The sequence below is a fragment of the Notolepis coatsorum genome, assembly GCF_963971535.1.
Source record: "Notolepis coatsorum genome assembly, chromosome: 5".
In the NCBI taxonomy this organism is placed as follows: Eukaryota; Metazoa; Chordata; class Actinopteri; order Aulopiformes; family Paralepididae; genus Notolepis; species Notolepis coatsorum.
Genome location: NC_140169.1, coordinates 61,403,490 through 61,417,296, shown reverse-complemented (window position 1 = coordinate 61,417,296; position 13,807 = coordinate 61,403,490). Strand labels below are relative to the sequence as shown.

Below are 13,807 nucleotides of genomic sequence, written 5' to 3'. Positions count from 1 at the left end.
TTAGATCAGTTAATACCAACACTGTGATCTTAGATCAGTTAATACTGTGATCTGACCTTACAGTAGATCAGTTAATACTGTGATCTGACCTTAGATCAGTTAATACTGCGGCACGGTGGTGTAGTGGTTAACACTGTCGCCTCACAGCAAGAAGGTCCAGGGTTCGATTCCCGCTTGGGGACCAGGTTTCCATGATGCCAGGTACCCAGGTGGGGGATCTCCCAGGCCTTTCTGTGTGGAGTTTGCATGTTCTCCCCGTGCTCGCAAGGGTTTCCCCCCCGATAAGATAAACCCAATAGAAAAACATGCACAACAACAGATCGCTAACGCTGTGGCGTCCTTGACGAAGACGGACAGGAGCACTTGGATTGGTCCCCTGGCGCGGCTCACGTTGACGCCTGTCTGCTCCCGGCTGCCCTTGGGGGGGAAGGACGAGGGGATGGGTTAATCGCAGAGACAAATCGCATCTGCGATCCTAAAAGACAATGCATGCGTGTGTGTTCCGGTGTGTGTGCTAAACTAACCGCTGTGTGTACCACTAAAAACATTGAGTGTCGTTGCATGCCGAATAAAGACCTCTGCAACAGGTCCTGCATTATTATTATATTATTATTATACTGTGATCTGACCTTAGATCAGTTAATACCAACACTGTGATCTGACCTTAGATCAGTTAATACCAACACTGTGATCTTAGATCAGTTAATACTGTGATCTGACCAGTGATGCCACTAACGCGTTACTAGGTAACGCCTTACAGTAATCTGATAACTTTTCCCCGAAAATAGTAATCTAACGCGTTAATCTTTAAAAGCCAGTAATCTGATTGCAGTTACTTGTCCAAGTGGCTGTGCGTTACTATTTCGTTACTATCTCATCATAAATTCATAATGCAGGCGGAATGCAGTATTTTATTTCGTTTTAGACAGTCAAAAATATACGTTTGGAGCTGTATTTCCTTGTATTGGGGGAGTGACGTCACAGCACGCAACCTCACGTTGTTCCATGCTGGTGGGCGTGGCTGTTATTGTTATTATCAGGCTCACCAAAACTAGCGAGCTAGCAGGGAGACGTTCACGCTGGTAACGCTTTCTTGCAAACAACAAACAAACAAACAAACAAACAAACAAACAAACAAACACTATGCGGAGGAAACAAAATACTGTCTACCGCATCTGGAATATACAGCACAGCACGACCAAACGGATAGAAAAAACCAAACCCGAAGCATCGACTTCTGGATTTCTTTACTGGATTTAAACCATAGTGCAGGTATGTTCCACCTTTGAGTTAAACATCTTTTGCATTGCACTATTCATGAACATGGAACACCATACTCACACACACCTCCAATGTACAGCCCCACCCCACCTACCCAACCTCCCCCAATGCACAGTTTCTATGTCAAATGTATATACACTCTTTTTCTGGATTTTTTTAGTATCACAAACAGTACTGCATTTGAAAATCTGGTATGTCATAAATGTATAGATGTAGCAGTACTGTCTATCTGTATGTCGTGTGTGTCATATGATGAATTGAAAATGGGGGACCCTGATGGAAACCAGACGAAAGTCTTTCTCAGGTCTGCATCCTCTTAACAATTGTATGTATTGAGCCGTACTGTACTGTACCCATTCTGCAATCTGTTAATACACTTTTCAATCAATCAATCAATCAATCAATACTGCAGTATGTAGGTTGTCAGTAGCACACAATAATAAATAATAATAATAATAATAATAATAATAATAATAATAATAATAATAATAATAATAATAATAATAATAATAATAATAATAATAATAATAATAATAATAATAGCATAGGAGGAGCAGTACCGTTTAATAGACTGTTTTTTAAGAGCATGAGCTTCAGATACTGGATAGACCTTCAAACATAAAGAACATTTTCTTGAAGTATAACACTCCAACCCATCAAGTGCTCCTGTGGAACGGCTTTTTAGTCTGGGAGGATTGGTGCTCACGCCTAGAAGGAACAGACTTTCTGACAAGAGGTTTGAGAAGATTCTGTTACTGAGATATAATCACTGGTTTACTCACCCCTCTCCGAACATTAGAACCATATCTGAATAGGGCAGGCCTCAAAGGTAGGCTACATATCAGCCTACATGTGGTGTTATTGACCATTTATCTTTTGTGAAATCTATAGATATATAGATAGGCCTACCTGCCCTATTAGTACATTTTACTCAAACTGAGTACATTTAAAAAAAAAATTGTCATTCTTATGTTGTGGCAGCAGCAGGGACAACGACTTCGTAACCTAGTTACTTTCAAAGTAACTAAGTTACTCTGATAATCAAGTAATCAGTAAAGTAACTAAGATTACTTTTTAAAGGAGTAATCAGTAATCAGATTACTTTTACAAGTAATCTGTGGCATCACTGGATCTGACCTTAGATCAGTTAATACCAACACTGTGATCTTAGATCAGTTAATACCAACACTGTGATCTGACCTTAGATCAGTTAATACCAACACTGTGACCTTAGATCAGTTAATACTGTGACCTGATCTTAGATCAGTTAATACCAACACTGTGATCTGACCTTAGATCAGTTAATACCAACACTGTGATCTGACCTTAGATCAGTTAATACCAACACTGTGATCTGACCTTAGATCAGTTAATACCAACACTGTGATCTGACCTTAGATCAGTTAATACCAACACTGTGACCTTAGATCAGTTAATACTGTGACCTGACCTTAGATCAGTTCATACCAACACTGTGATCTTAGATCAGTTAATACTAGGGCTGTCCCCGACTAAGGATTTGGATAGTCGACTATGATTGGCAGAAATGAGCCGATAGTCGACTATAAAAATATATATATTTTGAAAAAAAAAATTATAATTTTTATTTGTTTATCATTCCATTTGGGCTGTGGGGTGTGCTTAATGTCTGAAGGAGTCGACTGAAGGCTTCTTGTCCTCTGCAAAAGCATGCAATTGGTCCACTGATGGATACATCTTGATATTTGTCTAGTCTAGTGTGTTCATTAGACGAGTGAAATCCTCTTTCAGTGCCTCTGTGCCTGTTTTCTTAGGCAGTTAGCCTCTGGTATGCGTGCCATTATCGTTAGCCACGCTTCTATGCCTCTTTTCTTTTGGAAAGAATGATCAAAAAATAATAATAATATATATTTTTTTAATTCAACTAAGAGGTTGGCAGTCGACTACAGCTCCTTTCGATTGATTAGTCGACTATTCGACTAATAGGGGGCAGCCCTAGTTAATACCAACACTGTGATCTGATCCCACGTCATATTCTTCCCCCTCAGCCACCAGGACGGTTATTACAAGGTGTTGTGTTAATTACAGCTCAGTGAAGTTATAAGGTAGCAGTCCCTAACAGATTCATCTTAATTTTATTCATAGGACTTACCTAACTCCTATTCGACTGAACCGTATGGGGCTTAAACAAGACTCTCGATGTTCCTTATGTACAAACGGTGATAGTGGTACATTTATGCATATGTATTGGGAATGTCCGCCTGTTAAGATATTTTGGGAAGAAGTAACCACACTATTATCAGGATTTTTGTTTCTGACAATACCTGTAATGCTTTCTGTATTGTTGCTGAATGATGTCTCTCAGTTATCACACTCTGTACTTGTAAAAAGGATAATCTTGTCCGGTCTTACGGCTGCCAAAAAGCTAATAGCATCACGCTGGATTCAACCTGGTAAAATGTGTCGGAGGGTATGGATTCTTACCTATCTTGATGTGATTTATCTAGAGATATCTACCGCACAAATTCTAGGTGTTAATGAAGCCAGCATAGCAATCTGGTTAGAAGTGGTGGAGAGGATAAAGCATTATATGAACTATTAATCCTTGGTATCAAGGATTAGACAAGGTGTTAATTACAGCTCAGTGAAGTTATAAGGTAACAGTCTCTATAAGACAAGGTGTTAATTACAGCTCAGTGAAGTTATAAGGTAACAGTCCCTATAAGACAAGGTGTTAATTACAGCTCAGTGAAGTTATAAGGTAGCAGTCTCTATAAGACAAGGTGTTAATTACAGCTCAGTGAAGTTATAAGGTAGCAGTCTCTATAAGACAAGGTGTTAATTACAGCTCAGTGAAGTTATAAGGTAGCAGTCCCTATAAGACAAGGTGTTGTGTTAATTACAGCTCAGTGGAGTTATAAGGTAGCAGTCCCTATAAGACAAGGTGTTAATTACAGCTCAGTGAAGTTATAAGGTAGCAGTCTCTATAAGACAAGGTGTTGTGTTAATTACAGCTCAGTGGAGTTATAAGGTAGCAGTCTCTATAAGACAATGTGTTGTGTTAATTACAGCTCAGTATATACATACATACATAATGTAACAGACCAGGACATAATGTAACAGACCAGGACATAATGTAACAGACCAGGGACATAATGTAACAGACCAGGACATAATGTAACAGACCAGGACATAATGTAACACATGACATAATGTAACAGACCAGAACATAATGTAACAGACCAGGACATAATGTAACAGACCAGGACAGACCAGGACATAATGTAACAGACCAGGACATAATGTAACAGACCAGGACATAATGTAACAGACCAGGACATAATGTAACACATGACATAATGTAACAGACCAGAACATAATGTAACAGACCAGGACATAATGTAACAGACCAGGACAGACCAGGACATAATGTAACAGACCAGGACATAATGTAACACATGACATAATGTAACAGACCAGGACATAATGTAACAGACCAGGACATCATGTAACAGACCAGGACATAATGTAACAGACCAGGACATCATGTAACAGACCAGGACATCATGTAACAGACCAGGACATAATGTAACAGACCAGGACATAATGTAACAGACCAGGACATAATGTAACAGACCAGGACATAATGTAACAGACCAGGACATAATGTAACAGACCAGGGACATAATGTAACAGACCAGGACATAATGTAACACATGGCATAATGTAACAGACCAGGACATAATGTAACACATGACATAATGTAACAGACCAGGACATAATGTAACAGACCAGGACATAATGTAACAGACCAGGACACAATGTAACATACCAGGACATAATGTAACAGACCAGGACATAATGTAACAGACCAGGACATAATGTAACAGACCAGGACATAATGTAACAGACCAGGACATAATGTAACACACCAGGACATAATGTAACAGACCAGGACATAATGTGACAGACCAGGACATAATGTAACAGACCAGGACATAATGTAACAGACCAGGACATAATGTAACAGACCAGGACATAATGTAACAGACCAGGGACATAATGTAACAGACCAGGACATAATGTAACACATGACATAATGTAACAGACCAGGACATAATGTAACACATGACATAATGTAACAGACCAGGACATAATGTAACAGACCAGGACATGGACATAATGTAACACATGACATAATGTAACAGACCAGGACATAATGTAACACACCAGGACATAATGTAACAGACCAGGACATAATGTAACAGACCAGGACATAATGTAACAGACCAGGACATAATGTAACAGACCAGGACATAATGTAACATACCAGGGACATAATGTAACAGACCAGGACATAATGTAACACATGACATGATGTAACACATAACATAATGTAACAGACCAGGACATAATGTAACATACCAGGACATAATGTAACAGACCAGGACATAATGTAACAGACCAGGACATAATGTAACAGACCAGGGACATAATGTAACAGACCAGGGCCCTCATTCATCAACGTGACGTAGAAAATGTTCTATTTCCATACTTAAGCACAGAATCTAGAATCTGCACGCACAAAAAAAACGGGATTTATCACACGTGCGTACACAGGTTCTACGCACACCTGTCTTGATAAATATGACTTTGATCCTACGTTTGAGCTCATGCACTGTTTTAAGTATTTGCATACCAGAACCGCCCCGATTAACCATATACGGTAATGGAATACCCCCATGAAATGTGGAAAAATGGACTAAGCCGAGGGAAGCGTGTTATGTGACAGGCTGACAGACGTGTACACTTACGGTGATGTCGGATATGATATCTATTAACCATTGCTGCCTGGGCAGCGCAAACACTAATAAAGACCGTGCTGGAATATGACTGCCTTTTCCCGTTTTGTTTGATTAATACCCAGGGATTAAAGTTCTCCTCAATTTAATTCCAAATCGCGACGGATTTTCCGTCAATTTTCTACCTGCTGCATATGATTTCTAGAGGCATACAATCTATTTTGATGTCAGTATTGGGTAGCCTATATAAACAATAATACGAGAGCATATACAAGAACAATGAATCTCACTGCCATGTATGATGTAGCCTGCCTTTCAATACATGAACTTGAATTCCATCATGTTTGTGTGCGGGACTCACAAGGCTATTGTCACAATGGGTGGTACCGGTACAGTAATAACAGTCTACACAATATCACGATGGACCATGCCATGTAGCCTATGTTCTATTATGACATGATCTGTGACGACAAATGTTCTAGAATGTTTGATTAAGATATCATACTCTGACAGCATGCCTATGATCAACAAAAACGTGAACTTGAATCCCATCATCATATTTACATAGTCTGTCCACTATCTGGTGTCATTGCAATGCGTTTTTTATTCTTTCTTATACAGTAAAAAGGGGGAAGAACACTATATCGTGGGTGTTCATATGACTTGTATTCTGCTTACAGCTTCGAAATTCCACTTGTTTCGTTTAACGTAAAGCCTTTTAAATATAATCAAAACGTTCCCGTGTTTCTGCGGTCAGTGTGCAAAATAATAACGAGTTGAGCTACGCGGAGCGCAGTCAGTCAGTACACCCAGTATATTCCGATAACGCTATATAAACCATGCTGCATTCATTCTGAGAGAAAGATCTATTATTCCAAATGCTATTTATAGGGTTTTGACCATAATTACACTACTGTTGCTATTTTACAATGAACTATAATGAATTACGGTTCATACAGCACATGCCAGTGTTGAAACTAATGCACAGAAGCTCATTTCCTTGTTGTAATAATATATTCTACCAACGGGCGCCAGGTACGCATGGTCCGAGCTGTGCGTAAATATAAGCACGAAGTCAAGTTCAAGTTGAAATTGATGAATCCCACACTCTGCTTAGAAATGGTCGTACGCACAGCTTAAGCACATATCTGTGCGTAAATCATGTTGATGAATGAGGGCCCAGGACATAATGTAACAGACCAGGACATAATGTAACCGACCAGGACATAATGTAACACATGACATAATGTAACAGACCAGGACATAATGTAACACATGACATAATGTAACAGACCAGGACATAATGTAACACATGACATAATGTAACAGACCAGGACATAATGTAACAGACCAGGACATAATGTAACAGACCAGGACATAATGTAACAGACCAGGACATAATGTAACAGACCAGGACATAATGTAACAGACCAGGACATAATGTAACAGACCAGGACATAATGTAACAGACCAGGACATAATGTAACACATGCCATAATGTAACAGACCAGGACATAATGTAACAGACCAGGACATAATGTAACACATGACATAATGTAACAGACCAGGACATAATGTAACACATGACATAATGTAACAGACCAGGACATAATGTAACAGACCAGGACATAATGTAACAGACCAGGACATAATGTAACAGACCAGGACGTAATGTAACACATGACATAATGTAACAGACCAGGACATAATGTAACAGACCAGGACATAATGTAACAGACCAGGACATAATGTAACAGACCAGGACGTAATGTAACAGACCAGGACGTAATGTAACAGACCAGGACGTAATGTAACAGACCAGGACGTAATGTAACAGACCAGGACATAATGTAACAGACCAGGACATAATGTAACAGACCAGGACATAATGTAACAGACCAGGACATAATGTAACAGACCAGGACATCATGTAACAGACCAGGACATCATGTAACAGACCATGACATGTAACAGACCAGGACATAATGTAACAGACCAGGACATAATGTAACAGACCAGGACATAATGTAACAGACCAGGGACATAATGTAACACATGACATAATGTAACAGACCAGGACATAATGTAACACATGACATAATGTAACAGACCAGGACATAATGTAACAGACCAGGACATAATGTAACATACCAGGACATAATGTAACAGACCAGGACATAATGTAACAGACCAGGACATAATGTAACAGACCAGGGCATAATGTAACATACCAGGACATAATGTTACAGACCAGGACATAATGTAACAGACCAGGACATAATGTAACACATGACATAATGTAACAGACCAGGACATAATGTAACACATGACATAATGTAACAGACCAGGACATAATGTAACAGACCAGGACATAATGTAACAGACCAGGGCATAATGTAACAGACCATGACATAATGTAACAGACCAGGGCATAATGTAACAGACCATGACATAATGTAACAGACCAGGACATAATGTAACACATGACATAATGTAACAGACCAGGACATAATGTAACAGACCAGGACATAATGTAACAGAGCAGGACATAATGTAACAGACCAGGACATAATGTAACATACCAGGACATAATGTAACAGACCAGGACATAATGTAACACATGACATAATGTAACAGACCAGGACATAATGTAACACATGACATAATGTAACAGACCAGGACATAATGTAACAGACCAGGACATAATGTAACAGACCAGGACATAATGTAACAGACCAGGACATAATGTAACAGACCAGGACATAATGTAACAGACCAGGGACATACTGTAACACATGACATAATGTAACAGACCAGAACATAATGTAACAGACCATGACATAATGTAACAGACCAGGACATAATGTAACAGACCAGGGACATAATGTAACAGACCAGGACATAATGTAACAGACCAGGACATAATGTAACACATTACATAATGTAACAGACCAGGACATAATGTAACACACCAGGACATAATGTAACAGACCAGGACATAATGTAACAGACCAGGACATAATGTAACAGACCAGGACATAATGTAACAGACCAGGACATAATGTAACAGACCAGGACATAATGTAACAGACCAGGACATAATGTAACAGACCAGGGACATAATGTAACAGACCAGGACATAATGTAACACATGACATAATGTAACAGACCAGGACATAATGTAACACATGACATAATGTAACAGACCAGGACATGGACATAATGTAACACATGACATAATGTAACAGACCAGGACATAATGTAACACATGACATAATGTAACAGACCAGGACATAATGTAACAGACCAGGACATAATGTAACAGACCAGGACATAATGTAACACATGACATAATGTAACAGACCAGGACATAATGTAACAGACCAGGACATAATGTAACACATGACACAATGTAACAGACCAGGACATAATGTAACACATGACATAATGTAACAGACCAGGACATAATGTAACACATGACATAATGTAACAGACCAGGACATAATGTAACAGACCAGGACATAATGTAACAGACCAGGACATAATGTAACAGACCAGGACATAATGTAACAGACCAGGGACATAATGTAACAGACCAGGGACATAATGTAACAGACCAGGACATAATGTAACACATGACATAATGTAACAGACCAGGACACAATGTAACAGACCAGGACATAATGTAACAGACCAGGACATAATGTAACACATGACATAATGTAACAGACCAGGACATAATGTAACAGACCAGGACATAATGTAACACATGCCATAATGTAACAGACCAGGACATAATGTAACACATGACATAATGTAACAGACCAGGACATAATGTAACAGACCAGGACATAATGTAACAGACCAGGACATGGACATAATGTAACACATGACATAATGTAACAGACCAGGACATAATGTAACACATGACATAATGTAACAGACCAGGACATAATGTAACATACCAGGACATAATGTAACAGACCAGGACATAATGTAACAGACCAGGACATAATGTAACACATGACACAATGTAACAGACCAGGACATAATGTAACACATGACATAATGTAACAGACCAGGACATAATGTAACACATGACATAATGTAACAGACCAGGACATAATGTAACAGACCAGGACATAATGTAACAGACCAGGACATAATGTAACAGACCAGGGACATAATGTAACAGACCAGGACATAATGTAACACATGACATAATGTAACAGACCAGGACATAATGTAACACATGACATAATGTAACAGACCAGGACATAATGTAACAGACCAGGACACAATGTAACAGACCAGAACATAATGTAACAGACCAAGACGTAATGTAACAGACCAGGACGTAATGTAACAGACCAGGACGTAATGTAACAGACCATGACATAATGTAACAGACCAGGACATAATGTAACAGACCAGGACGTAATGTAACAGACCAGGACGTAATGTAACAGACCAGGACATACTGTAACACATGACATAATGTAACAGACCAGGACATAATGTAACAGACCAGGACATAATGTAACAGACCAGGACATAATGTAACACATGACATAATGTAACAGACCAGGACATAATGTAACACATAACATAATGTAACAGACCAGGACATAATGTAACAGACCAGGACATAATGTAACAGACCATGACATAATGTAACAGACCAGGACATAATGTAACAGACCAGGATATAATGTAACAGACCAGGACATAATGTAACACATGACATAATGTAACACATGACATAATGTAACAGACCAGGACATAATGTAACAGACCAGGACATAATGTAACAGACCAGGACATAATGTAACACATGACATAATGTAACAGATCAGGACATAATGTAACAGACCAGGACATAATGTAACACATGACATAATGTAACAGACCAGGACATAATGTAACAGACCAGGACATAATGTAACAGACCAGGACATAATGTAACAGACCAGGACGTAATGTAACAGACCAGGACATAATGTAACAGACCAGGACATAATGTAACAGACCAGGATGTAATGTAACAGACCAGGACATAATGTAACATACCAGGGCATAATGTAACACATGGCATAATGTAACAGACCAGGACATAATGTAACACATGACATAATGTAACAGACCAGGACATAATGTAACAGACCAGGACATAATGTAACAGACCAGGACATAATGTAACAGACCAGGACATCATGTAACAGACCAGGACATAATGTAACAGACCAGGACATCATGTAACAGACCAGGACATAATGTAACAGACCAGGGACATAATGTAACAGACCAGGACATAATGTAACACATGACATAATGTAACAGACCAGGACATAATGTAACACATGACATAATGTAACAGACCAGGACATAATGTAACAGACCAGGACATAATGTAACAGACCAGGACATAATGTAACAGACCAGGACATAATGTAACAGACCAGGACATAATGTAACAGACCAGGACATAATGTAACACATGACATAATGTAACAGACCAGGACATAATGTAACACATGACATAATGTAACAGACCAGGACATAATGCAACAGACCAGGACATAATGTAACAGACCAGGGCATAATGTAACAGACCAGGACATAATGTAACAGACCAGGACATAGGTCTGTTACAGGTCTGTTACCAACGGGCGCCAGGTACGCATGGTCCGAGCTGTGCGTAAATATAAGCACGAAGTCAAGTTCAAGTTGAAATTGATGAATCCCACACTCTGCTTAGAAATGGTCGTACGCACAGCTTAAGCACATATCTGTGCGTAAATCATGTTGATGAATGAGGGCCCAGGACATAATGTAACAGACCAGGACATAATGTAACAGACCAGGACATAATGTAACAGAACAGGACATAATGTAACAGACCAGGACATAATGTAACAGACCAGGACATAATGTAACAGACCAGGACATAATGTAACAGACCAGGACATAATGTAACAGACCAGGACACAATGTAACAGACCAGGACATAATGTAACAGACCAGGACATAATGTAACACATGATATAATGTAACAGACCAGGACATAATGTAACACATGACATAATGTAACAGACCAGGACATAATGTAACAGACCAGGACATAATGTAACAGACCAGGACATAATGTAACAGACCAGGACATAATGTAACAGACCAGGACATACTGTAACAGACCAGGACATAATGTAACACATGCCATAATGTAACAGACCAGGACATAATGTAACAGACCAGGACATAATGTAACACATGACATAATGTAACAGACCAGGACATAATGTAACAGACCAGGACATAATGTAACACATGTTATAATGTAACAGACCAGGACATAATGTAACAGACCAGGACATAATGTAACACATGACATAATGTAACAGACCAGGACATAATGTAACAGACAATGACATAATGTAACAGACCAGGACATAATGTAACACATGACATAATGTAACAGACCAGGACATAATGTAACAGACCAGGACATAATGTAACACATGACATAATGTAACAGACCAGGACATAATGTAACACATGACATAATGTAACAGACCAGGACATAATGTAACAGACCAGGACATAATGTAACAGACCAGGACATAATGTAACAGACCAGGACATAATGTAACACATGGCATAATGTAACAGACCAGGACATAATGTAACAGACCAGGACATAATGTAACACATGACATAATGTAACAGACCAGGACATAATGTAACACATGACATAATGTAACAGGCCAGGACATAATGTAACAGACCAGGACATAATGTAACAGACCAGGACGTAATGTAACAGACCAGGACATAATGTAACAGACCAGGACATAATGTAACAGACCAGGACATAATGTAACAGACCAGGACGTAATGTAACAGACCAGGACGTAATGTAACAGACCAGGACATAATGTAACAGACCAGGACATAATGTAACACATGACATAATGTAACAGATCAGGACATAATGTAACAGACCAGGACATAATGTAACACATGACATAATGTAACAGACCAGGACATAATGTAACAGACCAGGACATAATGTAACAGACCAGGACATAATGTAACAGACCAGGACGTAATGTAACAGACCAGGACATAATGTAACAGACCAGGACATAATGTAACAGACCAGGATGTAATGTAACAGACCAGGACATAATGTAACAGACCAGGGCATAATGTAACACATGGCATAATGTAACAGACCAGGACATAATGTAACACATGACATAATGTAACAGACCAGGACATAATGTAACAGACCAGGACATAATGTAACAGACCAGGACATAATGTAACACATGACATAATGTAACAGACCAGGACATAATGTAACACATAACATAATGTAACAGACCAGGACATAATGTAACATACCAGGACATAATGTAACAGACCATGACATAATGTAACAGACCAGGACATAATGTAACAGACCAGGATATAATGTAACAGACCAGGACATAATGTAACACATGACATAATGTAACACATGACATAATGTAACAGACCAGGACATAATGTAACAGACCAGGACATAATGTAACAGACCAGGACATAATGTAACAGACCAGGACATAATGTAACACATGACATAATGTAACAGATCAGGACATAATGTAACAGACCAGGACATAATGTAACACATGACATAATGTAACAGACCAGGACATAATGTAACAGACCAGGACATAATGTAACAGACCAGGACATAA

General features: G+C 39.0%; 1 pseudogene across 1 annotated transcript in view; it reads left to right on the top strand.

Moving 5' to 3' along the window:
- The window catches only part of LOC311228225 (aspartate--tRNA ligase, cytoplasmic-like), a 159,489-nt pseudogene that overhangs the window by 60,773 nt on the left and 84,909 nt on the right, over window positions 1–13,807 (top strand). The gene's annotated exons all lie outside the window — the stretch shown is intronic.